The sequence below is a fragment of the Bubalus kerabau genome, chromosome 3, assembly GCF_029407905.1.
Source record: "Bubalus kerabau isolate K-KA32 ecotype Philippines breed swamp buffalo chromosome 3, PCC_UOA_SB_1v2, whole genome shotgun sequence".
Classification (NCBI taxonomy): Eukaryota; Metazoa; Chordata; class Mammalia; order Artiodactyla; family Bovidae; genus Bubalus; species Bubalus kerabau.
The window spans coordinates 105,726,996-105,752,061 of NC_073626.1; the positions used below are offsets into that span (position 1 = coordinate 105,726,996).

The 25,066-nt window shown below is 38.4% G+C and overlaps 1 long non-coding RNA gene across 3 annotated transcripts in view; it reads right to left on the reverse strand.

Annotated features, from left to right (window-relative positions):
- Window positions 1-25,066, reverse strand: part of LOC129646469 (uncharacterized) — a 270,429-nt gene that overhangs the window by 175,923 nt on the left and 69,440 nt on the right. Inside the window, exon 5 of one of the 3 annotated variants that reach the window (XR_008711966.1) lies at window positions 23,468-23,502. The exons of the other annotated variants lie outside the window; for them this stretch is intronic. This is a non-coding gene — a long non-coding RNA (uncharacterized LOC129646469). The remainder of the gene's footprint in view (window positions 1-23,467; window positions 23,503-25,066) is intronic. 3 annotated transcript variants of the gene reach the window in all.

Sequence of the window (25,066 nt, forward strand, 5' to 3'; positions counted from 1 at the left end):
GAGGACAGGTAAGAAAAGTGATTTTACTAATGACTTCAAACATCAGCATAAACCAGTGCTATTGTTACTACAAAAGGAACACTTTTTATAATAAGCTACTGAGCACTTTGCTGTTAGCAAACTGTAAGAACTGAAAATTCCACAGAGTTCATTGTGCTTGATATTTCTGTGGTACTTGTCATCAGAAGGTAGCAAGGTACAGGATAAATATTAACTCACAGATTCTGTCAGTTTTGCAGCACTTGGAGTTTATAAACTCAGACTTTTAGTCAGAATTACTCCCAAATTGCACTTTACTTCATTTCCCAGGACAAGGATAAATTTTACATTTCCACACAAAGTTTGAATATAAATCAAAAGTTATTATACCCCTGAAACTCGAATTTCTAAACCTCCCCTTTCGCATTCAGAATTCATTCTCTTTTTTAGATTAAATTAATACTTGATTTATCTGGCATAAACAAGAAAAAAGGTGTATTGCTTTAAGAAATAAAGCCTCATTATCAATGATGAGGTTGAAGTAATCTTCATTGAACGAATGCCTTTAAAATTTTATCATAAATGTTGGGTCTTGCTGCTGCTGCTGCTAAGTCACTTCAGTCGTGTCCGACTCTGTGCGACCCCAGAGACGGCAGCCCACCAAGCTCCCCCATCCCTGGGATTCTCCAGGCAAGAACACTGGAGTGGGTTGCCATTTCCTCTCCAATGCATAAGTGAAAAGTGAAAGTGAAGTCGCTCAGTCGTGTCCGACTCTTAGCGACCCCATGGACAGCAGCCTACCAGGCTCCTCCATCCATGGGATTTTCCAGGCAAGAGTACTGGAGTGGGGTGCCATTGCCTTCTCCGTGGGTCTTGCTAAGACAGAGTAAACCAAAAAAAATTTTGCCTTTCCTGATTACTCCAGGCCACGACTACGACCATTCACAACTGAACTATCTTGTAATATAGATCTGACATATAGAGGGCTATTGGCTCCCAGAGTAAATATTTCAGACTAAAAATTCTTTTTCCATTTTTGTATCTCATTTTGTGGACTTAAAATTCTCCTTTTCCATAAGCTTCCAAGCTACTTATAACAATCTCTACTCCCTTCTACCTTGTTATTTCTAGTATAATGCTAGTCAGGAGACCAGACACTTGAGCTAGAAGACTAAACTGGTCATGAGTGAGAGCCTATGGCTATTGTCAATGAATGGGGTATATATGCTGCTGCTGCTAAGTCGCTTCAGTCATGTCTGACTCTGTGCGACCCCATAGATGGCAGCCCACCAGGCTTCCCCAATCCCTGGGATTCTCCAGGCAAGAACACTGGAGTGGGTTGCCATTTCCTTCTCCAATGCATGAAAGTGGAAAGTGTAAGTGAAGTCACTCAGTCGTGTCCGACTCTTAGCGACCCCATGGACTGCAGCCTACCAGGCTCCTCCGTCCATGGGATTTTCTAGGCAAGAGCACTGGAGTGGGGTGCCATTGCCTTCTCCGGGGGTATATATGAGTGTACCACATTCATGACATATATACATTATAGCACTTCTTTATTCATGACATTCTTTTGAACATCAGTCACATCCCTGAATAGGTGAGCTATTACCATGTGCAAAATATACAGGGAAGTGTCTACAACTCTACCATGGCAATCTGAACTAGTTAACCAGTAGGACGGGCTGGTCATAGAATAACATACTTAAAGTAAATTTAAGGTTAGTCAAGAGACGAAGTAGTAGAGCTGCTGGGGGGTTTTCCCCTTTGATTTGCAATGATGTCATTGTTTTTTGCCATGACAATTTTTGTTTCTACAAAGTGACTCTTCCAAAATCTTAATTCCCAAGTGGAGTTTCTTTACATTCATTGATCATTAGAGACTCAGGATCAGAGCAATAAATATTGTTTCACAAGTTTTCTTTGGTTTGCTTTTCCAGATTAGGTTGTCCCTATATTAGCAACCAGTACAATCAGCCTGGGGTTGAAGAAAATTGAATGAGACAGAAAACACACTTCCAGAAAAAATACTAAATCAAGTAGACAAGATCCCACTGATATGTGAGGACATATGTAACATCAGAAAAAAAAAAAAAATAGGTGAAAATCCTAGAGAGAAAGAAAAGGTTCATGCATAATGTTCACAATCATGTACCTACAATAATGGTACAGGCAACGGTGCTCAGTAGGTTAAACTTTGTAACAGGATGAATAAATGCAACCAATGTTTCTGCAGCAACTTTATTGCTGAGCATGGCAAACACTAGTGTTAGTGTGTTAGTCACTCAGCTCAGTTCAGTTCGGTCGCTCAGTCGTGTCTGACTCTTTGGGACCCTATGAACTGCAGCACGCCAGGCCTCCCTGTCCATCACCATTTCCCGGAGTCCACCCAAACCCATGTCCATTGAGTCGGTGATGCCATCCAACCATCTCATCCTCTGTTGTCCCCTTCTCCGCCTGCCCTCAATCTTTCCCAGCATCAGGGTCTTTTCCAATGAGTCAGCTCTTCGCATCAGGTGGCCAAAGTATTGGAGTTTCAGCTTCAACATCAGTCCTTCCAATGAACACCCATGACTGATTCTCCTTTAGGATGGACTGGTTGGATCTCCTTGCAGTCCAAGGGACTCCCAAGAGTCTTCTCCAACACCACAGTTCAAAAGCATCAATTCTGAGTTAGTCACTCAGTCGTGTCCAATTCTTTTTGACCCCATGGACTGTAGCCCACCAGGCTTCCCTGTTCATGGAATTCTCCAGGCAAGAATACTGGAGTGGATTCCCATTTCCTTCTCCAGGGGATCTTCCCAAACCAGGCATCGAACCTAGGTCTCCTGCATTGCAGGTGGATTCTTTACTGTCTGAGCCACCAGGAGACTCATAGTAAGCAGTAAATACCTTCTCTGAAATGACTCCTGAAGTGGTTTCCCAGAGACATACCAGATTGGCTTCATTATTAAAGCACTTTTGAGTTTGAGTTTAAATAGGAAAACTTTTTTGAATTTACAAAACAAATTTTTATTTCCCCAAAATTCCCATTTCTCCCAATTGCCTTAATGGTTGCCAAAGTGTAAATGAAAATCACCCAAAAGATTAGTGGGATTATGGATTAGACTTCAGACTATGGATTACATATCAGTTATTCCTATGATGCATCATATATTCCTTCAGACCTCAAGAGAGTTTATAGGCAAGAAATATATATAAAATGATTCTGTACAGCTCCTCTCTTATAAGCTCCTAGATATTAGTAAAAGATAATCATGGCTAAGACCTCATAGACTCTACTCACCTCAAGACTAGATAAATCACTATCTACATCTTTGATACTCAGAATGCATGAATATCACCCATCTGCCTATAAGAAATACCGAATCTCAGGCCCCATTGCAGACCTACTGAGTCAGTTTCTACATTTCAATATGATCCCCAGATGGCTATTATGAACATTAAACTTTGAGAACCACTAAGCTAACAAATAATATGGAAAATAGAATATATTTCATGTACTGATCTAGGAGCTTATAAACCTTTACCCAACTCATGCAATAAACTCACATTGTAGGTATAAATACCATGGTTTTTAGATACAGGCAATAAAACCTAGTTTCACTAATCTATGATAGATGTTTAAGAAAGAAAAGAAAGTGAAGTCGCTCAGTCGTGTCCAGCTCTTTGCAACCCCGTGGACTGGAGCCTACCAGGCTTCTCTGTCCATGGGATTCTCCAGGCAGGAATACTGGAGTGAGTTACCATTTCCTTCTCCAGGGGATCTTCCCGACCCAGGGATCAAACCCAGGTCTCCCACATTGGAGGCAGATGCTTTAACCTCTAAGCCACCAGGGAAGCCCCATGATAGATGTTTAAGCTAGCACATTTAAGTAGAAACTGGTTTACTTTCTCATACTCCACTAATGGTCACACAACAGTTCTTTAGGAAAGTTCTGTGGACAGCATAGTTACCCTGGCCTAAGATTCCTTTCTTTATAACCTTCCACTCTTGGCTAAGAAGCAACTGACAGAAAAACCAGGCCAGTTACTCATCCCAGAATTATGGAGTAAGACACTTTTGGCAAAACTGAAAGCTCTACAAAAGGTAGATGAATTTTCCATCTCAGCTTTTCTTTCCTCCCAAGGTGTGCCTTACCTTGAAATTCAGGACCACCATAAGGGAAAGCCATTCTTAAAAATAATTATTTGCATTACTAAGCATATTGAATAACTAGAAGGTGGAATTTCTTATTTGTTACTGTTGGTAATAGTCCAAGATTAAAATAATTTCAGGAATAAAATCAAAAATATGCTGTGATTCCAGTGTGAAAAAGAAAGAGAGAGAGAGAAAAAGAAGGGAAAGAGGGAAGGAGGTAGGGAAGGAAGAAAGAAAAACAAAAATTCCAAACCAGATTGAGTTTAAAACCCTGCTTTTAAAAAAGAAAAAACTTTTTCAAGTGTCACCTTTAGTAACGGGTGAACAAAAGAAAAAGTGCTACATTGGTCACTATGTCTATGCTCATCTTGAGAACAGCATATTGCATATCCTGAGGTAGGATAGATTTCTAATGAAATTACAATGTTTAGTCCATTGGACACAGACCTACCTCATAGTATTTTTTTCTTTTCTTTGACATGAGCCATCTGCTATGGAATTTATTCAGTTAAAACAGTGACCAGAATTTGTTCTTTGAGAATTGAACTCTTTAATAAACACTAAATAAAAATTACTCATAGAAAATATATTTTATTACCTAGAATACAAATACTAAAAGTCTATTATTAGAGCTGGCATTATAGATATGACAAGAAATCTATTTTTTGAAACTATTTACCTCTATAATGCTGGAGTTTGTTTTAGAACCCCTGGGAGGATAGTCAGATGACTTTGATTTATAAATGACAAAAGGTACAAACAGCAATTTCCTCAGCAATCTTCAAGTTACTATTTATAAACACTTTATCTATTCCTATAAAGCAACCATGAAGTGTATATGTAGAAAGATTCAATATCAAATATTTACATCTTTATGTTTTACAGTAGTCTTTAAGAGAATTTTCCTTATATCATAATAATTCCTAGATTTGAAACAAAAACACTCCATTTTTATTTTGATTTTGTGCCCATTCTAACATTCAGATTAAATTCTAGGCATTAACCATGATTATTGCTGACATTCTTGTATCAGTAAGCTTCTAAGACTTTATGCAAAGCCCTGAAGACTTTATCCAGGGTATCATAAAATTAGGCAAGGCTGGTTTTCCTCTGTGTTTACTAACTGAAGCACATGGTCTCTGATTTTAGAAGTACATGCCTGGCTAGGCAGTCATGCCCAGTTTTCACAATTTATCACTCCTTTTAATGCCTTTCTTTTAGTCCCAATGAAATACACTGTCCCTTAATTTCACATTAATATCCTTCACCTGAGAAAGTGGAAGAAAAATGATAGCACTTGTTTAAAATTAATTTCTGACTTTTCCCTCAGTGCACTGCATCTAAGGAAGCAAAACTTATTGAATTAAGTTTAATGACACAATAAATTCTTCCTTTCCTAAAATACTATGGTTTAATTCACTAGTGCACTTTAAGCATTTTGCCTTTAGCATCTGATGGGTCATTAGTCTGTATGTAATCCAGTAACTGGACTCCTAAGAGTCTAAACTCCATCAGCAAGAACCAAATCAGTAGTTTCTGAAATATAACCAGGAGGTGAAGTGTCCTGAAAAAGAGTGCCTTGGGCATTCCGGATGGAGAATAGGGCATGACTAGCAGCAAACCAGGACAGAATTTAATGCCTGTGCTCACTAAAGACTTCATTCATTCTAACGCACCAAACAACTATTCTCCAAATAATTTGAGTCCTACTGGTGATATTTCTAGCTGGTAGATCATGCAATGAAATTGGTTAGTGTGTGCCAATAGGCTTAACACACACACCCTCAAGTTTAACATATTCTAATCATGTTTTGCCCCAAGAATCTTTGCCTAATATCATAATACAGTCCATGGAATCACTATCAGTCATCCTAAACCAAAACAGGCTAATTACTACACATCATGACCACATGTGAAATATGTGCTCTGCTAGGTCAAAGAGTTCCTTTTCATTGAGGGCAATTCCTATTGCTGAAAATAGAAAGATATCATTAACATTTTTTCTGAGTTTCACATACGATTTAGAAAAACCATTTTCTACCCTATCTTTAGTAACTGAAATAGCCAGCCTATCCAATTGACTGTAGTTCTGCTATAGTACTACATTTATTTATTCATTCAAATAATGCTAGATACTGGAAATAGTGATAAAGTTTGCTGATCCTGCCATCAAGAGTTAAACAGGTCATTTTAGGTACGTGATGTAATAGTGTACTTTGGCCTACATCATTATCATCATCATTATTGTGATTGTCATCATTACCATCAATTACTATCATCTTATGTTTTTAATGAATTTAACATAAAGCAGCCAAGACTGGACATTAGATATAACTGAGCCCTGACATTGTGCATGGAAAAATAGAAAAGAAATCCACCATCGCACTGCCCTTTACTGAAGTGATCATGATGGTGTCATCTTCCTAGAGGAATTTGGAAGAAAGATCAGACCCAGTAGTCCAATTAAATCACTTTATTTAGAATTTTAAAAGCTAGCATCTAAAATTGCTGGTTATCCATTGCCCCATGAGCAGATAAAGAAGCAATAAAGGCCACTATAGCATGAAAGATGTAAAGGACGTAGATTCTTGGAAGGAGAGTGACTGTTGACAGGATGAGAAGGAAAGACAGACAAAAACAGGGAGTCTGAAAGAGAAGTGTCCCCCTAGCAGGGGGACAGAGGAAGCAAGAAAGGAAGAGCAAAACAAGAAGAGAAATCAGAGTGGGTAGGTGGAAGAACAAGTGAGAAGAGCGTTAAACTAGAGCACATATGCTCATACCCATGAAATTAACATATTGAAAATCATCCAGTGCCTCCCTGTAGAGAGAAGAAGGGGTTGGATCAAGCTGCAGGGCCTCATACACGAGAAAGTCAAGGGACCCGCTGAGGAAGACAGCTTCTCAAACGATTCCTGCCGCCTGATGTTCATATCCCTGTGTAATACTCTCTCACTGAGAGTGGACTGGACATAGTCATTCACTTCTAAAATACAAAACACAGTCAAAGTGATGGGATATCACTTTCAAGGTAGAGCTCAGGCTTCCACCTTGCTTGTACTCTCTTACTTTCTCTCCCCTGCTCACCTTGAGAACAGTCACCTGCCATATTGTGTGCCCAGTGGAAAAGGCTGTGTGATAAGGAACTGAGGGGTGTCTCCAGCCAACAGCTAGTGAGGAAATCAAGCCCCCAGACCAATGGTTCCCCAGGAACTGAATCCTGCCAACAACTGCACAAGTAAGCTTAGAAGCTAATACTCCCTCAACAAAACCTTTAGATGAGACCACAATCCTGGCCAACACCTTGACTGTAGCTCTGAGAAGTCTTTAAGAAGAATTACTTAAGTAATCCTCAGATTCCTGACCCACAGAAATTATGAGTAATAAATTTGTTTTAAGTTGCTATATTTTTTAGAATAATTTGTTACATATCAATTGATAGCTAAAATACATTTAATATTAATTTGACCACTGTGTCCAAGATTAATTCTAGATTAGTAGGTGGATCACTAAGACAACCCAAATAGACTTTATAACAGAATTATGAAGATCTAACCTGTGATAAGCCTAAGAATGTGGCTTAAGTTAATCAGCAAGTCTTATCATATTTCACACAGACACCTGGGTTTGAATACTGGCTAGGGACCAGGTATTTCCTAACTGTGAGATAACAGCCAAGTCATTTAACCTCTTTAAGACATTCAACCTCTTTAAGATGATTTACATGTTGGAAATGGAGCTAATCATTATCCCTGCTTCCCAGCTGACGCAGTGGGTAAAGAATCCATCTGCAATGCAGGAGACTCAGAAGACACAGGTTTGATCCCTGGGCCAGGAAGATTCCCTGGAGGAGGGCATGGCAACCCACTCCAGTATTCTTGCCTGGAGAACCCCATGGACAGAGGAGTCTGGCAGGCTACAGTCCATAGGGTTGCAAAGAGTTGGACAGACTGAAGCAACTAGCATGCATGCCTTTCATGCTTGTCATGAGACTGACTTAAGGTCATGTAATAGAAACTACTTTGGAAATTATGAAGTACTGGTCATCCTGTAAGTACTCAGGAGACTGCTGCAGCCCCACGCATGGGGATTTCTCTATGCTAATAACATCTTAAATGTTTACAATTCCTTAAAATGTATATCCTCTTTTTTTAAGAGGTTAAAAAATAATGTCTCTATACTTAAGTTTTGCCACAACTGAAAATATCTTAAGTTTTCATTCTGTTTTTCCAAATCTAAGGCTTTATTCTATCAATGTCCATCTTGAAATTTGTTGTTTCTCATATATTGGAGATCTTGCTCAAATACTTCTAAGATTTTTCTTCATTTTAAAAGTGTATGTCTTAGGTGAGTTTCCCTAGAAGCAAAGACTGGGATAGGAATTCTTGTCCAAATGACTTTTTTGAGGTGCATTTGAAGCAGAAGGAGAGGGGAAAAAAGAAGGCCAGGACACCAGGCAAGAATCTGGGCTCAGCGGGAGACCAGCTTCAGTTGATCTTCAGAGAAAGTCTGGAGCACAAATCACAAAACAGCATTAGGTGCAACTTGAGGCCATGAGGCTGGCCTTTGCAAGCTTCCCTCATACCTGACAGTCATTGGCCAGAGGGCAATTTTCCAGAGGAGGCAGGTATAAGTTTACTAGCCACACTCAAAGCAGCTGTGGGGAGCAAACACAGTCACTGAAGGGGATCTAGGCAGGGTACCAACAGCATCCACTACAACATGTATATACCTTGCTTTCTCCTGGTATTTTATCATCATTTCTACAGATAGGTCTTGACATGCTAAACAGTTTCAGCATTAGATCACTTGTATACCAGCTGTGTTAAATGAGATAGCAAAGAGAGTGTCAGCATAGGAAAATAAATATTTGTCCAAATCAGAGTTATAAAACATAGTTCAAGTCAGATAGCAAAAAGAAAGTGGGTCATTGGGAGACTTTTTTTCTCCTAAAATATAAGCATTATAAAATATGTATGAGAGGTACTTAAGTAAGGCTGAGGCAAGGAAAGCAACTAAAAAGAAATGGTTCCTCAACATGCCTGAATGGGAGAAGGCTAAAGAAAGATGAATGAGAGGAGACTGGGAAGGAATTGAGAACTCAGGTCCCTGAGAGAAGCAAAGGAAAAGAAGTCCTAGCCAGTGCCCAAGAGGAGAAGGGAAGAGAGTGAGGGTGGAGTGAAGAGCAGAAATGATGATTTCAAAGATGAGGATATCTCTAAACAGTTTAGAATCATAGGCGTGTCCTAACTACCTCTCCCGGACAAAGCACAAATCTGGTTTTCCTGTCAAGCTTTTCTCTGTTTCTCGAATCTGACATGGCCCACTTTTGTCCTTGTAAATTGTTTACATTTGAAAAGCTCAATCATGAAACAGAAGATGGTAAAACTTCTGTTTATCCAGAGGTTATTACTCACACTTCAGCTGAAGCTCCCTGAAATACTATTGCTTTTGGTTGCAGTTTTGGGGGGTATTTGTCGGAAAATGTATTTTGACATCAGTTACCTAGAAGAAATTCTGAAACTTCAGAATGCATGAGAGGTTTTACAGGGGAACTCACATCGAAAAGTGGAATCTGAGGTTTATACTACACAGGATTTCCAGCCTTCCCTCTGCTATCATGGATGTATGATCATTGCCAACCTTCATTTTCATTTCTGATGTTAATTAATTTTGGCTTTTTTAGTATATCTGAAAAAAGAATGGAGATTCTCCTGAATAAAACACGACAGTGGTAATACTCTTTCAACCAGAATTCAGTCTCTTTCCATCATTCTCAAATATCGGTTACTACTTTTTTAAACTATTTCAGCGAGGGAATGTTTATATATGATAAAACTAAAATGTAAACATGGGTTTAAGGTGATTGCCCAGCTTGCTTTATATAACAAAATATTTGCTGGTTTTCAAACTTATATTGAAACAGTATGTTAGTTCTATTCTGACAGTATATAAAGATACTGGCTTTCCTAGACACATAAGCAAAGTCTTTTTTATGAGCTCATAAAGGCGAGACTTAGGAATATTTAAGTAGTGGGTAATTCATAGAACAATATCTTTAGTCATTCAGCTAACATAGAGGGCAACCACAATTTATTCTTCTTAGATCTCTTCCTCTCATTTTTTACATCTTAGGAAGTAAAAGGTATTTAGAAAAGACCTAAATACATTTTTTTTTACTATTATTGAACTATCAAAGATGTGCTCTCTTGTGGGACTCCCTTCACTTCCTAACTCTGTGTATGTTAACCCACTTCAGAGACGATGGTGAAATGAACCCAAAATGCCAACTTACTATTTGCATTATAAATGGAGGCACAAAAGGATATTTTAAAACTTTTGGTTGATCTGGCATATCAAAGATTTCTTTCTAAGCTACTTCAGTGACTGCATTGAAGTAAACTGAAAGCAATAGCTTAAAAGTGGCACACACACACACACACACACACAAATCATAAAAAAAAAAATACAGCTTATTTCCATGGAAACCATCAGTTTACTCTCCAAACCCCTACTTCTGAATTACTTCCCTTTCTTAGGCTCTTCTGTATTTGCAGGACTCAACAAGGAAGAAACATGGAGTTTTCTGAATTCAAGTATTGAGTTAATTCTCACTGGAGTGCAATCCATTTTTATGGACTTGTCAGATTTGCACTCAAACCTTCAGCAAATAGCCCAGCTCCCATTTTTTTATTCTATTGAGCTGATTACAAATACTGAAGCTTTCTCTCTATTCATGCATATTGTAAGGTCCGCCATTTTCTTTTGCTTCATAAAGTACCCAACAAAATTATAAGTCATTAGAGTGTCTACCTGAGAGTCAATATAAAGTGTGGCTAATGAAGTTTAAACAAGAAGTTGCCATGTCTTAACAACTGCTACAGCTTTCTTCACTTCCTATTTGACCTTCACAAATCTATGGTTTTATTTTCTGTTTTCAAAATGGAGGCCGGGGCCTTCCTAAGAATCATGGGAAAGTTGAAATGGGCCGTGGACAAGTAGCATTTCAATTTTACTAAATAACCACTGAACATGGTGGAGTGGACTCCTGCAAATTCATCCAACAGGAAGCCCTGGGGAGAGGTAAAGGTTACCATATGGTTATAGCAGCACCCATGGAAGGAACTGGACTTCTCCTTTTGAGCATTATCTCAGGGGAGTTGAGATGTAAGGGAGGAGAACTTTTCATGGGTTCAGAGGATTGAGAAATGTAAGATATTCACAGAAATGAAATATTATCAGAACATGAGGGCAAAGGTAAATTGGTCATCAAATTCTTTGGTCATCAAATTCTTTGGTCATCAAATTCTTAGAAGCAAAATACAAACCATTACTGAATTTATCTGTATTATAAGGTATCTCTAAGGTGAAAAGTTAATATTTGACCATTTCCAAGTATTATTTAAACTATGATCTCTTTAGAGAAGATAGCCTATCTACCTATCATTTTATACTGTTAGAGTATTTAGACTAAATTAGTATAATATCTTGGAGAAGGAAATGGCAACCCACTCCAGTGTTCTTGCCTGGAGAATCCCATGGACGGGGGAGCCTGGTGGGCTGCCGTCTATGGGGTCGCACAGAGTCGGACACGACTGAAGTGACTTAGCAGCAGCAGCAGCAGCGGTATAATATCTTACATATGTTCACCTATAGTGTAATATTCTCACAAAAATATCCCAAATTTTGCTTTCTTTCACACTTTAGCATACTTTGTACTGATAGGAAAATAATTCATACTGAAACAGGTATCAGTCTGCCTATTCTGATTTTGTTTAAAGTCACAAAGCATCCTGCATATGAAAAGCTAAGGACATAGAACTCTGTTTACAACTCCATCAACTATTTCAATGCTACCCTTTGGAGATTCTTACAAACCAGTCACCAATATTCTGAACATCCTCTCCCCCACACAACCCAGCTACCATCCAAAACAAAACAAAAAGAAAAAATAAGTTTCACCATAGATTCAGTGAAAAAATAATTAAGATTAAATTTTGGATAATTTTGATGAAGGGGTATGGCAAGCATTGCCACTTAACAATATGGAGCTTATTAAACCTGAGGTACATCTGCCTCTAATTAAATTAAAGAATATAATATGCAATATTTTCAGCTTCACAACAAAACATTTCTTTAGGGTGGTTAGATACTTGACTTGGGTTTAAAAACTACTAACTAGTATTGAATGGTAATGCAAAATTTGCCTACTAGTTAGGCCTAGAATACTTATGAAAAGTGAAAAGAAATTGAAGTTGCTCAGTCGTGTCTGACTCTTTGCAACCCCATGGACTGTAGCCTACCAGGCTCCTCTGTCCATAGAATTTTCCAGGCAAGAGTACTGGAGTGGATTACCATTTCCTTCTCCAGGGAATCTTCCCAACCCAGGGATGGAACCCGGGTCTCCTGCATTGCAGGCAGACGCTTTACCATCTGAGCCACCAGGGAAGCCCTTCAGAATCCTTATAGTTATATGTTAAATTATTTGAGTATTGTTTTATAAGAAATCAGACCTTTGGAAAGACATCCATGTGTACCCACCATATGTATCACACCTAGCTAAATTCAATTCACAATATGAGCTTCAACTGTCAATTGTGAATACATTTATTCATTATCAATCAATTTGCCAAAGTGCCAGTTCATAAAAATCATAGAAATTGGTATTTTCTTGGGGCTGCATAAAGCTTAAAATTATATTTGGCAATGGCTCATTCTAGAGGAAAACTTTAGTAATGTTCTATTATTGCCACATATTCCTGTGCCCATGTTAGAAACACCTCAGTATCTTTCCCTTTCTGCCACCACCTCATACCTACTTCCTCCAGAATTAAAACACTCCAGGCCATGTTATAAAGACCTTTGCTGTATCTCACTAAGACTTCTTTCCTATGTGGCCACTAAGTTTTCCTGAAAACACACCTTCCTTAGAGTCTCCATATAAACTTCTCAAGGGAAGTCTACTTGGCAGGAATAAGGAAACAAACAAAACTGTATAATAAGGCAAAGGAGGCCAGAGGAACACTGTTCTGTCTCAACAGCAGTTGGCATTTCTGTGACTCGTCCATCTCACTGAGTTTATAAACCATGTTGAATACCAGACTTCCTGCTGGTCCTAAAGAAATAATTATTACTGAGAATAATAATGAGACTTTATCAACACTATTAAGATGTATTTGGTTAAGCAGTTAAATTGACTTTGGAGATGAAAGGGGGAAAAAAGAATTAAAGTGTCTGACACTTTTAAAAGCAAATAACAAGAAGCACAAAGGTAAACTTTTGACTTGTCAGGGAAATGAAGTTTCCTAGGAATCATCTCTGTATTGTTAGAATATAGAAATAAAAATATAAAAAGTTACCTTAAACTGCCATTTTATCTCTTCACTGCGATAAGACTGAGGGATAAGACAGAAACATATGTCTAAAAAGAAATTAAAATCTTTATTTTCTTTCTGAAAATATCCAACTTCCTAATCAGTATGACTTGAAAGTTTATTTAGTATGGTTTCTCAATAATCCATATAATTCAGAAGTCAAAATGTCATTTATAAATCTTTATATTTAACAACTTTGTTTGGCACACACAGAGTTATTAGAAAATAACTGTGAAATTTTGTGTGTTTAAACATGATAGCAAAATTGTTTTTCATAGTAAAAGATCCACTCCTACCTATCCCTCCACTGAGGAAAGAAACACGTTATGGATGAAGACATTTAATTGGACAAACACAGACAAGTGCTGAATCCTATGAAATACAACAAGATCAGTCAGATTCTTAATGTGAAACATTTTATTGTTCATTTCTAACACTGTCTAAAATAATCCTGGATTTCATTTAATCTCTGCCATGGTACTAAAAATTCAGAAAGCAGTAAAATCTAGGACAGACCATGTTTCAAGAACTGCTGCCTGATAAAAATGACAACCCCTCCCCCATGTCAGGTTCAGATACACCGGAGCGGGTCTTCCTGTTATTCTGATGCATGCCTTTCTTCCCATATTAACAATAAAAGTTTAGTGTGCTATCTGACTGCAGAAGTTCCTTCCTGAGCACAAGTGTGTCTTATCTGTTAAGAAATTCTGACACCAGGTAGATAGTTGTTTATATCAAAAAGCATCGCTCTTAGGCAGATAACTGAGTGTTTTAAGAACTCAGATAAAGGAACAAGTTGTCTGTGCAAATATACAAAACATTCTGTAGATAAGAGGGGTTTCTTTCTGAAAAGACTCTTGTGCATTTCTACATACACCCCTATCACATGTCCATGTTCTAAAGCTCTCCAACTGCCCACCCCACCTAATCTCCATATGGTTTGCTTCTGTTCAGTTTCTACCATCTAGTCAAGAAAGACTAAAAGTCAGATCTCTAGTCTCCAAAACACTTCTGGCTTTCTCCCTCCTTTCACACTGGGAACATGCTAAAACAGAAGAGTACAAACTAGGTAGTCTACCTTTCCTCTCTCCCAGGGCTGACAGTTAGCTTTCACTGCTGACCTACCCAAAAATCAAACTTGCTGTCTGTGCCAACTCCCCACCACTCTTTTCCTGCCCCTGAAAAGAGGTCAATCGGATATACTAACTTAGGTTCATGTGTCAACACATTACTGATCTCTATCCCTCCAGGTAACTATCTTTTCAAAATAGAAATGTACAAATCGTCCAATAAGACCTCAATCATCCAGCTGTTATTTTTAAGCACTAAGTATATGCTGGGCATTCTGCTGAGATCATGAAAATATATGAGAGCTCTTACTTCTGGGTGCTCATAGTTTGATATAGTTAGCAAACATAAACCCGTTGGTAAATGTGGTCATACAGATATGTACAGAATGGGCTGCCCTGGTGGCTCAGATGGGTAAAGAATCTGCCTGCCAAAGTAGGAGACCAGGGTCTTCTCCCTGAGTCACGAAGATTCCCCTGGAGAAGGGAATGGCTGCCCACTCCAGTATTCTTGCCTGGACAATTCCATGGACAGAGAAGCTTGGCGGGAAACAGTCCATAGCGTTGCAAAAAAGTTGAACATGACTGAGTGACTAGCACTAACACAGAAGGTACTGGGCAAACATAGAGGAAAACAAGGTCACATAGCTTTCTGGAAGGCAACAGAAGTAAAGGCAATTGTAAACACCTCAGGACATGCAGAATCCTGAGGCCTGCACTGTGCTAATGGGCTAACATTTTTATTTACTTGTATGATGAATGCTCAGGATCCATCTCAAGCAAAACACTGTTCTCAAGCACTATCAGTTCTACCTACAAAATCTGCTTCTCACCTGTCCTCTTGTCTCCAAACCCACTGCCCTAGTTAAGGCCCTGATCTTCTGCATGGTGGTGCTGTTGTTCAGTCACTCATCATGTCCAACTCTTTGTGACCCCATGGACTGCAGCACGCCAGGCTTCCCTGTCCTTCACCATCTCCTGGAGTTTGCTCAAACTCGTGTCCATTGAGTCAGTGATGCCATCCAACCATCTCGTCCTCTGTCGTCCCCTTATCCTCATGCCTTCAATCTTTCCCAGCATCAGGGTGTTTTCTTTCAAATTAGTCTCCTGGCCTCCATGTTATCATCAAATTGAGCTTGCTAAAATGCAAATCCATAGCTACCTGGTGGTTTGGGGTAAGGGCCTGAGAAAGACATCCTACAGGAGTGGCTCCCACCCTGGTGTACAAATAGGAAGTGAGGAAGAATGCGGGAAGGGCATTTCAGAGAAGGTCAGCCTGAGCAAAATTATGGAGTTGGGACAAAGTGTGGTGTGAGCATGAAAAATCTCAAGTTCTAGCATTTACATAAGGATAAAGTCTGATTTGAATGATTTCAAGCCAATGGAAGAGATATTTTTAGTCAACTGAATATTGTGAGAACATTTAGTCAGCCTTCCTAAAGAAGCAACTTCCTTTTTTGAGAATGAGACCAGTCCTAACTTCAGAATTTCTTTTCCACTCTCAAAGACTCCTCCAAAGTATGTTCTTCATCTTCTTTATAATCCAACATACTTGGAGGCTTTTTCTCATCTATGCATCAGATTTTTCTCGTTCATAGAATTCTTTATGGCTATTCTGATATTCTTCTCAATTATTACCTCATCTCCTCCACTACACTCTGGAGGCAGGAGATTTGAATGGTGTTTCTTTCTTTTCTCCCTTTCAGAGCATTTTTGAGCTCTATAGATTCTGTTAATTTGTCATCTGGTTTAACATTCCCAAACAAAAGCAGAAAAATATTTTTATATACCTGTTTCTCAAAAAATACTTTCCAACAGAGATGCATTCATGCTTACTAAATCGCTTCAGTTGTGTTGGACTCTTTGCAACCCCATGGACTGTAGCCCACCAGGCTCCTCTGTCCATGGGATTCTCCAGGCAAGAACACTGGAGTGGGTTGCCAGCCCTCCTCCAGAGGATCTTCATGACCCAGAATTGAACTCGCATCTCCTGCATCTCCGGCATTGTCAGGCAGATTCTTTACCACTAGCGCTACATGGGAAGCCTTAAAGCAGAGATAACAGCAAAGAAATTTATAGCTCGAGTTGAAGTGTCCAAGGTCATTAGATATGAAATACAACTGGTTACCTGTTGAGAATGCCTACCATGGATCAGGTGTCTAGGACTCCCTGCCTCATTTAATCATCATAATAACTTCATAGCATCAGAGTTATTACCCCGATTTTATGGATGAGAAAACTGATGCTCAGGAAGATCAATTTGCCCATGTTTTTCAACATTCAATGAACAGATATTTACAGGCACACTCAATTTGCAAGGCCTTGTGCATATAAAGCGGATATGATACTTAGTTAAAATAAAGCATGTTCCCTAACCACATGAAGCTTAGAGTCTATTAAGAAATCTAGCACTAAACAAACATTCACACAAATGAGCATGTAACTGTGCTTTGGGGAGATTTTAACCTTGCTGGGTAAGTTAAAATCTAACTGCAGAAGAGAACCAAAGGTGACAAACATTTAACCATGGAAGAAGAGAAGAAAGGGTTTTTTCTGGTATAATAGGACAGAGTCAGGATTTGAACCTATATCCATATGATTTAAAACTTTCTGATTCAAGTATTTTAAGCCTATGGATTCAAAGTAACACCACTTTTAAAACACACAGAACTCTCAGTGGCACCTTTGAAGAATGCTAGAAAATGAGCTGAAATATAGTTTTATAAAGGGTTGAAGCTATTATTTTACCCTGAGTCTCACATACAAATAATTATGAACATATAATTCCTCAGAGTAATCAAATAGGGGAAGCTTATTTTAATAGAAATATTTTAGCTACTAGGTTTAAAGGAATTATACTAATAGAATTAAAATACTGTTGCCTGTGATAAATTAAGACATACAGGCAATAATCAATAATGGCTGCTAATATCACAGAAAGGGAGGCAATAAGACACTTTTGCCTCCTAATAAGAATACACTACACATCTATGACAGCTTCCCTGGTAGTTCAATGGTAAAGAACCCACCTGCCAATGCAGGAGACACAGGTTCAATCCCTGGGTTGGGAAGATCTCCTGGAAAAGGAAATGGCAACTCACTCCAGTATTCTTGCCTGGAGAATCCCATGGACGGAGGAGCTTGATGGGCTACAGCATATGGGTTTGCAAAAGTGTCAGACACAATTCAGCGACTAAACAACAACACATCTGTGAATTAAGATTGCAAAGAAAAAAAATTCAATCGTGTCTTTAAGTACCAATTTATAGGAAATAGAAAAGAAAACAGAAACCTGGAAAAATATAACACACAAATGTAAATATTAAAATCAGAAAATGCACAGAAAAAATAACCCATTTTCTTCACCAAATAGATGATAAGGGGTGGGGGAGGGTGGAAGGAAAGGACAAAGGAAACCTGTAGATTAAAAGACATTTAAGAGACATATTCATCAATTCTGTGTCCACATGTTCTGTGGACCTTGTTAGGATCCAAATTCAAATAGATTGTTTTTAAAAATATGAGACAATTGGAGATATCTGAACCCTGACTTGATACTTAATCATGTTCAGGAATTTTTGGTTAAAATTTTAGTTGTGTTAATAATATTGCAATTGTTTTTTAAATAAAGAGTCCTTAACTTTGAGAGATACACAGTATTTGGAAATTTTTACAGATGAAACTATGTGTTTGCTTCAAAAGAATCTTATTTAAACAAAATTAAGTGATGACATAGATGAAACAAGATTTTTTTTTTTTTGGCTGTGCTGCACATCATGTGGGATCTTAGTTCCCCCACGAGGAATCAAATCTACCCCCTCTGCATTGGAAGCGAGGAGTCAATATACAGCTGGGGAAGTCTCAGATGAAACAAGATTGGCCATGAATTCATTGTTGAATCTTGATGGGAACATGGAAATCTTGATGGGAACATGGAAAAAAAACATATATTTTTATATATGTTTGAGACTTAAAATTCAACAATAAATTTGATCTAATTTATGAATTTAATAATAAGCTTAAAAGCTTAAAGAAAAGCCATTTTTCCTTCCCTTGTTTCCCTCTGCCTACTTCTACAAGAGCTCTTAGCCCCTGTTAAGACTAGAGTTCTCTTTTAAAGGCTCAGTAGAAAAATAACCATCCAAAGATTTCCTCCATCAGAGAAAGGGGTCATCTGAGCTGTGGGGCTACTTTTGCTTTAATTATCATCCTCTTTCTTTTTGGACAAAATAGTTCTTAAACGTAATTTAGCCAACTCTGAAATATGCTAGGAGAAGACATTTTTCAGTCCAGACCTTAGGCAGCCTAAAAAGTGCACACCCTTCAAAACTACTTAGATTAAACCCTGTCACACCTCTTCCTCATTTTCAACTTCACTTTTTACCATCCTGCATTTTGACATCATGGACATTTACAATTGTCAGCAAGGACACAGCCTTTCTCCATGGTTACTGTAAACTTACTTAATATTTATATAGAGAAGTCCAGAGTCAATGGCATGTAAGCTCAAACGAGTTCTTAGAGATCTTTGGATCCATCCCCCTCATTTCCAGGGGTCAGTAAGTTAGACTCCGCACAGTGATGGGACCTGCCTTAAACACATAGTGAAGAGAAGTGCCAAATCTGAACACCCTAAAATGTCAGACACAGTTTTCCTCTTCAATTCTGTATACCCAAGAACAGAGGAACACTTGGAACTATGATTTTATGATTCATTTTAGCCACTGTGTCCCCAAAACACACAATTCTTGACAACACAATTGGCTCCCTAAGACCACCCCCTCTTCCCATCCTGGAGTGATGGCACTGATAATAAACAGCAGTAGATCCCTGCTAGAGCAGAAGAGCTCAGAGGCCTGAAGGTGCTGCTGAGCCCCAAACAGATTGCTCTCTGATCAGTACACCGTGGACCAGGCCTTCTCCTGGCCTGGAAGATGCCCTGTGTGCTTCAAACCTACAACAGTGAATGTTTCTTTTCTCTTGACTCGCCTTTAGTCCTTGCATATTTTTCTGACTTTTTTCTAGTTTCAAAAAGCCCTGTGTTTAAAAAAAAAAATTACCAGGGCACATTTGAAACCCTCTCTTCCTCTCACTTGACACTAAACAGATACAAAGATGAATAAAATTAACATCCTTAATCAGTGCTCTGGCATTGGTCATCCCTGAGCTGAAGCAATTGCCTAAGTGACAGCTGAAAATAATGTTAAAATTTCTTCTGTGCTAATTTCCTACAAATGCATAAAAATGCTCCCTATCCCATTCTATAAGTTTTATAGATTTCCAAGAAAATCATACCCAAGAATAATAAGTGAAATTGCCTGAGGTCTCAGATGCAGTGAAGACATTGCCAAGAGCTAGGTCTCTACTTAACTGACCCCAAACTCATGCAGTGCATGCAGCAGAAGTAACATGCGGGTGTCTCAGAGCTCAGAGGAGGAACTACCTCCCCAGGAAGGGACCACCAGGACCTCTGGGCAGTCTGTTCTTTAACTTCTCCTCATTCTCCAGTGAAAGAGCCAAAATGAGTTCTTTGCTTTGTAGAGAGGGCTGTAAAACGGCTGCAAGAGAACAGACTCAGAGTAAACTTGATATTGGGTGTGTGTAAATGTTCATGACTCTGCTGTTTAGTGTACATGAGTCACCAGAACACGGTGAGGCTCCAACATAAACCATGGCCTCAGACCTCACCCTCGGTCCCCGCCATGAGCTTATTCACACATGATGTGCTAGCCTGGCACCCAAAACTCCCCAAGCATCCTGTGAGTCAGAGCTCATTACGCGGAACACTTCAGACTTACTATCCTAATGTTTGGCCATTATTTTCTTAATTGAACTCATGAAGGGAACATGGCAGGTGGGGGGCAAGCTGTTACTTAGGCAGTAGAGGATGTGAAGTGGAACCAAAGGTACCTAGAAGAAAATATTTCATGTTTAGCTTGCCCTCTAGGGTGCCAAGGGCTTCCCTGGTGGCTCAGTAGTAAGGAATCCACCTGCAATGCAGGAGATGCAGGAGGAGCGGGTTCCATCCCTGGGTCGGGAAGATTCCCTGGGGAAGAAAATGACAACCCATTCCAGTATTCTTGCCTGGGAAATTCCACGGACAGAGAAGCCTCGTGGCTACAATCCATGGGGTCACAGAAGAGTCGGATATGACTTAGAGACTAAACAACAACAGAGGACATCAAAGGCTCTGGAGTTCCTATTTCCAAGTCCCAAGCCCAACTCTGCCCCTTAAAGTATGTGTATCTTGGGCATGTTACCCCCACCTCATCAGGAGGTAAAACAGTGTTTACCTTATAGGGCTTACTCTCACTAAAACAGTAATTCTGAGAATGCAGATATAAATAAGTACCATTTTTATTTTGTCTTCAAAATATCTTCACTTTAAGCCATCTGTGTCATTGATATATAAACCATGAAGTTTAACCCATTAACCCACTGCAACAAAGATGATCATGAAACTGAATTCAAATAGCTTTCTTCATTACACACTTGTTCAATATTTGATTTTTGGATTTGGAAAACAAAATAACCTGAAAAATAGCAACCAATATAAATCTCAATGATATCTTCAGGGAGTTTAAAATTATATCTTTAATCACTGATCGTTTCATGTGATTCTATCTCAGAACTATTTCTAGGTGTCTTTTCTATAACTTTTAGGTTCATGAGCTTATTTATCTTCTTGCTAAAGTTCAAAATCTAATTTCTAACACAGGTTACTTACTGTAATAAACTCTACAAGCTTAAAAATGACAGGTTGAAAGATACAATTTTTTAGAGTTATGAATTAATAGCCATATATGTCAAAGACTTTGAAAGTGCCAACTTTTTCATATTTATAGATATATTATTGAAATGATAAAAAATGAACTGCAGAAAGAGGAAAGAACTGAGAACCACATATAATGAATCAAACACACTTAACAAGACATGTACAGACACTTTGGTGTGCATCTCTTTTATTACGTTACATTAATCAAATACTGCTAAAGACATTCATCTGAGCAAAGTGTCACAATGATATTCTATAAAAACATTCTTTTGAGAAGAGTTCGTCCTGACAGCCATATCAACTATATTGTCTTAAGTGATTGTCAGACCCACATTTCTCAGAAATTAAGACAATTTATGTTCATGCCTCTTGAGGTACCCTCTCCCTCCATCCACTTCCTCCCACCCAACCCCCACTGAAGCTAGCTTTTTAAAAGAAAATAGTTTAATTGGATAAAATGCACAAACTCTGATAAAGATTCATAAAAACCTGGGTGTAAATGATTTAAATTTTTGTTTCAAAAGCCTGATATCAATTCTAGTTTTTAAGTTTTTGCAAATTAAAATACAAAATTCTAGTTATTTAGCAGAATAATTTATCTGACCTCAAGGGGACCTTTTTCCTAATGTAACACAGACCTGATGGTTATACATAGTTATGATGAGCTAGTTTTTTTCATTTTCATGCTGATAAAGCACCTAAGTATCACAATTTTTTTAATGTAATTGTTCATAATATGTGTTTGGATTTCCCTGGTTAAATTCTACTAGAGTCCTACTCTATTCCTGCAAATAGATTTGTAGAAAACTAAATCTATCACTTAATTCTCTAATACTGAGAGAAACACATAGAAGAGCAAACAGATGAGGAAGATGAGTAATATTTTAATATCTTTAGGCATCAGACTATGCAAAAATCATAGTATATTATTAAGCCCTTTCAGTTATAGTCAGATGTTTCAGAAAAAAACAATGATTAAACAATTAAAAAACACAACTTCTCTAATCTTTAAATAGCCCATGTAATTTAACTTACACATTCGGATATATTATAGTTCTCTATACTATGTTCTGTTTTTGTCCTTTCTAAACTAAACTGGATCTTCAAACAACTTAGGTGCTGAATTATTTTTTACCTTAAAAAAACAAACTTCAAAGAACTTCAAAGAAATTACGTTTATCTTAATTACTGTGCAGCTGAACCTTCAGAATCTAAAAACTGGAACCAAACAGCTAAATGTGAGATTGATGTTAACATCTTTATTTTAAAGAGAACCTAGATACAAACTGATTGCAGGTAGAAAGAGGATAAAGGTGTCCACAAATTGTCTAGTCAACTACATTGAAAAAATAATTTTGGAAAAGGACAAATCAGGCTGATGACACTTTTGCTTTCATATAGATTCAATTTTTCTTTTTCAGTTTGAGAACAAAATTTCTAGTACTTCTATTACCTTTCTGTCCCTCCAAAACCACCTAATGAATAAGCAAGTAATTTTGCAGTTTAACAGTATGTAACTAGAAATATTTCTTCCAAAAGTACAGTAAGGGCATATAGAAAAGAAATCTGAAATAGAGACATGATGATTTTTAAGACTATATTGAGGCCACCTCTAAAGCCTGCTTCTTGGACTAAAGACACCTATACAAGTTCTTTTTCTTCAGGTCACTGGCATGTTCAGAGTGACCAGACTACTGCTGGAGTCACTCCCAAACAAACCTAATAAATTTTCCCTTTGTATGATTAATCTCTATTAACCTTGATCTGCTAGATGAGTCTCACTCATATGTAAATGAACAATAACTTGGCCTTTAAAAAAATCACTTATCATTTTGTCCAGTAGGCCAAGCCCCCAAAGCAAAGCAAGTTCTCCCTTCGGATATTATTAAATACATTAAAAACTAGGTCTATTTTACTCTAATCAGCTTTTCAATTTTCAAAATTGGTTCATGTAATTGCATATATGTTCTAGATGTCAGAACATGATTTTTTATGATACTATTTAAACTGAAAATGAACTTTATCAAGAACATTTACTAGTTTTCTTTAAATATTCTGAAAGGGCATAAAGGGTTTGAATTCAAGTAAATATAAAGCATATTTATGATTTGGATTTTAACCAGTGTAAAGTGCTTACCTGGTTATTAAGTCTCCTGACAACAGTCTAGTCACCTGTAAGATTAACAAAAGGAATGATTTAAGCGTTTCTGGTCTAATCCGGACCACACTAGCTAAGAAATGGAGACTGCTAAACTGACAGATGGCTTACTTAGGGCCAAGGCGTTAGTCTGTAGGCAGCGACCAGATCAAATAAAATCCAGGCCTTCCCAACGTCTAAACTGTTTTCTTTGGAGATTTGGGACTGCTGGTCTGAGAGGAGTCATGGACTCTCCTCAAGAATGACTTAGAACCAGTCAGTCAGGGCTCAGAGAGGCTCTTCTAAAAGCCTCTCAAGTTTGAAAGGGCCCCACACATTTGGCCCAAAGGAAGCCTTCAAAGCACAGGGAAAGCTCAAAGTCAGGCAGACATTGTGTGGGATCATTTCCTAAGAAGGTCTCTTCCAGGCATTTAGACGTAACAATCACAAGAAAATTGTAAAAGCCAAGTAGCACTTGTTGCATATTTGAGTCTCCTTTTTGTGTTTTGTTTTGTTTTTTCCTTTTTACTAATCTAACAAGATGAAGAAAAGAAAAGATACCAAGAAGAATTAATGGAAAACAGAAATCATCAACTGGCATTGTGTGGCCTGAAATCAGGCCACTGATTTTGTTTCACTCAAAGGTTTAAATTTTTTAAATGAGGTTCAATGTTTTAAAACTGGGATATTTTTCCATAAAATTCCAGATTTCTGGCTCCTCTCAAGAATTTAGGAAATTTGGCTGCCCTGGACCCACATTCTAGCAACTGACTGTAGTGACATGGCTGTGGTTCAAGTTTAGAAAGGCCACATACTGTCCAGCTCACGGTTAACTTCCTCCCTCCCCACCCCCCTCTCAAAATATTCAATTATGTTACTCCCTGGGACCTTATATGCATTTTTGTGCCTTAAGCACTGGTCTAAACCCTGTGGGGGATCCTGAGAGTCTTGATTTTGCACAGGCTCAGCTTTTCTTGCTTCAACACCAAAGCTCTCCATGAAGTTCGGGAAAGCTCATGAAAGAAAGTTTTCTTGTAATAGGGAAGTAAAATCTGGGTTTCAGTAATTCATGCTTCTTTTCTAAAAAAGCTGAGCTGCTATTACTCTCTACATCCCAGTTTTCTAGTGCAGAGGCTGCAACTAAGATGGCTGGTTTGATTCCAAAACAGCAACGAAATCTCTCAACAAGCACCATTTCTCCCAGCAGGAGCAGCAGGCAGGTAAAGTAACCTGCCAATCCTTAATGCCTTTCTAGGGCCATTCAGGGAGGACCTAGGGGTAAAATAAGCAACAACTGGGGAGAAATCCAATTCAGAAAGAGGTTCCCTGATTGTGTTCCTCCCCTTTTTCTCTGTTTGCATCATGATAGCCCCCCATGACTTTCCCACTTGCTCAGGGTTTTGAAACACAGCAAATACTCGGAAACAATTGGCAGGTGACTTCAAGTCATTACCTGCTTGCCACACTAATTACAAGCCATTACTTGCCAGCAGCATGCAGTTCTGTACAGTTAGTGAGACACAGGGAGGGTCTACTTAACTAGAAGGATGATTTTTCTCAGACTACGGAATGCCAGCACTGGCAGCCCTTGGCCTCCCA